Below are 5,338 nucleotides of genomic sequence, written 5' to 3'. Positions count from 1 at the left end.
AACTCAGAGTTATAAACTTGTTCTGAATACTTCATTTGCTGTGTCTCAGAGGAGCTGGTAGTTTTTGTGCTCATTTTTGTTGAATACCATGAACATTTCAAGTTCCTTTCTGATCTTTTCCATGACACACTGATGGTTCAACAGTGTGTTGTTAAGCCTTCATGTGTTACAGGGATTTCTTTGGTGGCTTTTGGTGTTGAATTATAATTTTATTCCTTTGTAGTCTGAGAGAATGCAGGGCATAATTTCAGTGTTGCTGAAATTGGACAAATAGATTTTGTGATCTAAAATTTAGTTTATTTTGGAGAATATTCCATGTGCTGCTGCTGAGAAGAACATGTATTCTGATGCTGTTGGGTGAAATGTTTGGTAGATGTCTGTTAAGTCTAGTTGATCTATACAGTGGTTTAGATCTGATGTTTCTTTTTTCAGTTTTTGCAGGGTTGATCTGTCCAGCAGGGATAGTGGTGTGTTAAAGTCCCCAACAATTAATGTCCTCAGATCTATGTGAGAATTTTAGGAAATAGGGTTTTTTGGGATAAATTTGGGTGCTTCGTTGTTTGGTGAATAGATATTTAGAATGGTAATATCCTCATAAAGGAGTCACCCTTAATTAGTATGTAATGGCCTTTTTTATCTCTTCTCCCTAGTTTTAATTTGAAGTATATTTTATCTGATGTTAAGATTGCAACTCTCACCTGTTTATGGGGGTCATTTGCTTGGAAGAGTTTATTCCAGCCTTTTAATTTCAGAATATGTGTGTTTTTGTGGGCAAGGTGTGTCTCTTGAGTTCAGAAGATAGAATGATCTTGTTTTTTGATCCAACTGGACAGTCTATGTCCCTTACTTTGAGAGTTATGTCCATTAATATTGAGAGTCAGGACTGTAATGTTTGGTAGTTCCTGCCATGCTATCCCCCTTCTTGGGGACTGTGCCTACTGGATTTATCCTATGATACTTGTATTCTCTCTTGGGGGCTGTTTCTTGGCCTTTTTTGTGGTCTTGTTGGTGTTCTATGTGTAGGATATCTTTAGGTATCTTTTATAGGGCTGACTTTTTGGAGATGTATGTTTTAGTTTTTCTTTGCTATGGAAGATTTTTATTTGACCTTCCATTATAAAGGAATGTTTAGCTGAGTACAATATTCTTGGTTGATAGTTGTTTCTCTTCAGGGAGTGGTATACATCTTTCCAGGCTCTTCTTGCTTTAATTGTCTCTGCTGAGACATCTGAAGTCATTCTGTTTTCCCTTTATAGGTGATTGAACTTTTCTCCTTGACAATTTTAAGGATCCTTTCCTTGGTCTGAATTGATCCTGTGTGAATTATAATGTGACAGTGGGATATCCTGTTCTGTTCTGGTCTATTTGTGGTTCTAAAGGATTCTTGTATTTGAATAGGCCTATCTTTTTGCATGTTTGGGAAGTTCTCTGCTTGGATCTTGTTAAATAAATTTCCTAGACCATTAATTTCAGACTCTAGGTGCTCCTCTACACCCATTATCCTTACATTAGGCCTTCAGAGGGTGTCTTTTAAATGTTGAATAGATCTATCATATTTCTTGGATTTGTCTTGAATAGTGGTTTATTCTTTCTCTATAATATATAGGCTGTCTTCAGACCCAGAGATTCAATCTTCTTCATGGTGTAACACACTTTCAAGACTTTCTACTTTGTTTTTATTTCCTTTCCTTCTAATTGATTGGCTTTATTGGCTTCAAATTCTTTGTTGGAGCTTTGTTTTAGATTTTTTATGGACTTCTTTGCTTCCTTAATTTGATTTTCAGTGTTCATTCTCAAATCCCTTAGTTAATTGGTTATGGTTTCCTTGGACTCCCTTTCCTTCTGATGGGCTCTATTCAGCATTCCCTTTGTGGCCTCCCTGGATTCCTTCACCTGTCAGTTTGTGAATTCCATGTATTCCTCCATTAATCTTTATCTATTCTCATACCACTCATGCAATTCTTGTATTAATCTTTGGTTAGTTTCCTCATGCTTATTAAATTCCTGTGTTAACCTATGTCTATTCTCATCCTGCTCACTAAATTCCCGTATTAATCTTTGGTTAGCCTCATAACACTCAAGCATTTCCTATATTAATCTTTGGTTAGCTTCATCATGCTCATGAGATTCCTGTATTAATCTTTGGTTAGCCTCATCACGCCCTTGCTTTTTCCTATCCTGCTCATACCTTTCATTAGCATGCTCACACAGTCCTTTTCAGGCTTTCAATATTTTCATTCAGCATGTTTAACAGTAGTGTCTGTAGAAAATTTTTGGAACTCTCCTCTGGATTAGTCATTAGCCTAATTATCCTGAGTGGGATTTGAGATCCCTGAACTTGCCATATTTCTTGTGTTTCTCTAACTTGTTCTGCCATTTGGTATGAAAGCAAAATCAATTTTGCACTTGAACACTATTTTAAGGTAAGTATTAACCAGAAATCTGTAGTTGTACAGACTGTTTGATGCAGCCAAAATGAGTACAGATATAATCTAGTTCAAAAACCAACAACTATGGATTCATGGACTAAAAATGTCATAGAAGGATTCAGCATACCAGAAATTTATAGGTTTAGGGAGAATTGTGGAGAGAAGATAAGATTAGAGGAATGTGAGGATTGAAAAAAATATAAGTAATTTAACCAAAACCTAAATTCAGAGAGAGGAAAGAGATACAAGGAAAGAAGGAGAGAGATAAAAAACAAACAAAGAAAAATGAATAAATTAAAAATTAAAAAATGAAACACTTAAAAATTATATAACTATAAAGAAATAATACTGATAGAGTAGGATAGAAGGAAAGGAAGAGGGAGATAAAGAAAAAGGAAAATATTAAAAATTTTAAAATGAACCACTTAAAATTATATAAGTATAAAGAAAAAATGCTACTATTAAAAGAGTTAAGGCTGAGAGTTTGTGGGTTGTGTAATCAATTTCTGAATTAGATATGCACACAGTAAAGGGTAAGGTATATACCTGGGGGTGAGCAGAACAGCAATTAAGTCATGCTAAAATAACCCAAAAAGACCCAAAGGGAAAAGAGTAAAAATATTATTTAAAAAAAAAACAAAACACATAAAATAGAAATGACGGAGAAAAAAAAGCAATTTTCAATTTTTTTTTTTAAGTTTAGGAAGAAAAAAGAGTTCTTCGATTTTTTTTTCGGGGGGGACGGAATCTTGTGTCTCTCTGTTTCTGTAATTAGTCTCCTGGTGGAGTCTCTGGATTGCTTGTGGTGTTTGGTTTTTTTGTGACTTGATGGGGTTCTTAAGTCAGTTTGAGCAGGCAGAAATAAGCTCTGCCTTACCCAGAACTTTATGACCCTCCTCTTAGCCTAGTTCAGTGGGAGAGAGATCTATGTTGAGTATCTCAGAAGAAGGAGATGGCTGTTTCCTCTAGCTTGGAGTTGCTGTCATGAGGCTAGGTTGTGGGTAGGGTTGAGGCCTGTCAGAGATCAGTAGCTTTACCCTGAGGGACTAGCTCTTAAGATACTCACAGAGCCCAGTTTGGAGCCATTCTCAAGATTTATGTATACTGAGTTTAAGTTGTTTTCTTTTACCCCTCCTACTGCTGGGTCTGCTGCCTAGGCTGCAGTGGAGCGGGGTGGCCTCTGGCTCTGTTTACCCAGTGAAGAAAGTCATTCCTCTGTGGGTGGAGTTTTCTCCTCCTGGGAAGGGCAACTTTCCCCTGGGTAGATCTGAGCAGGGAAGGTCAGGTTCCTGTGACCTTTTGAATGGCTCTTATTGTTTTCTTTCAAGGCCTGAATAGTGTGCTAGTTTCTCTGGCCTGGCCCATTCTTTGTCAGTATCAAATATCAAGGTCTTCTTTGCTGATGGGGGAAGGGTTACCATCCCACTGCTGCTCTGAGAGGGAGTGAGGATGTCTCAAGATTCTCATGCCATCCACGGTCTGCAACTGTCTGTGGTCAGCACGATGAAGATTCCCATTCCCTGTCAGTTCTGACTGGCGGTGGGTAGAATCTGTTCACATACTGCTTCTGGCACCTTTGTCTCGGGCTCTTTTCTGCTGGTATGGCGGCTGTGGCAGCATCCATCACTGCATACACTGGCAAATGCTGTAATCTGGCTTCTTAACCAAGATGCCTGGATTTGCCTTTCTGGCCAAACTGTCTGTACTATGATGGCACACTTGGTGTGACTCTCTAGCCTAGGACTTTTCACTGGATCATTAAAAGTGCTTCCTATGTGAGAGCTTGTTTAGCCCCCAGCTTCTCCTCCACCATCTTCCTCAGGACCTAATTATTTGTCTTTTACTATCCATGGGGTTTACTTGCAGATTCCAAGGCTCATTCTAATTATTACAAATGAGGGGAACCTTGCAGCTTGTTTATTTCTTGCTTACTTTTCTTAGTATTATTTTTTCTAAGACTTTCTATTTCCTTGTGAATGAGGTAATGCCATTTATTTATACATGGTCTGTGTATATTTGTATATATGCACATGTGTGTTGTTTTACACATGCTTGTATGTCAATATTAAATCTTAAATTCAAGTCTTCAAGCTCTCCCTTGGCTTTATGCTCAAGATTGTTGTTCTCCCACATGAGCCCCACATTCACTTTTGTATTTTTGCTGCTTATTGGGAGATAAGATGGACGAATCTCATGGACTTTACTGCTCAAACTCGTCTTCAGCCAGAATCCTCAGATTTCAGACTCCTGAGTATCAAGGATTATAAGTATGAGCCATGTTTGCCTAGCTGCATTTTATTTTTGTTTGGTTTGACGGTTTTTGTTGTTGTTTTTGTCTATTAAAGAAAAAGATGAGTGAAATTGCTCTGTAAGAAGTTCACAAAATATACAGACATACTAAATATTCTAAAATCCATAACCAGTAGCAGATGTTTCACTTATTGGTAAACATAAAACCTAATGAAAAGGATCATTTGGGGAATGCATGTGATATTTCAAAAATTCTCTTAATAAACCTGATTGCTGATGACTCGTCTATAATTTTTGCCACTTACTTGTGAAGATGAGAGACAAAGGATTAGCTTTAGAGATTAGCCTAAGCAGAAAAATTTGCAATAATTTATTTCACAAATAAGTAGCAAAATCATGGTGCCTGTAGGCAATCTCTCAATGTAGAGATTTCTGTGTCCCCTGTTTATAAGTAGGAAAAAAATCCATATTTATTCTGCTAGCATTTGTTTTTTTTAATTTTATTTTATTTTATTTTATTTTTTTATTTTATTTGTGAACATACTGTACAGAGGGGTTACAATTGCATGGGCAGGATAATGCATACATTTCTTACCAAGCACTGCAGCCTCCTCCTTTGTTAACCTTCCCATCCCTTCCCAGCCTCCCCCCTCCCCCCC

This window comes from Dipodomys ordii, unplaced genomic scaffold, assembly GCF_000151885.1.
Source record: "Dipodomys ordii isolate 6190 unplaced genomic scaffold, Dord_2.0 Scaffold80, whole genome shotgun sequence".
In the NCBI taxonomy this organism is placed as follows: domain Eukaryota; kingdom Metazoa; phylum Chordata; class Mammalia; order Rodentia; family Heteromyidae; genus Dipodomys; species Dipodomys ordii.
Note: the sequence above shows the minus strand (reverse complement) of the source record.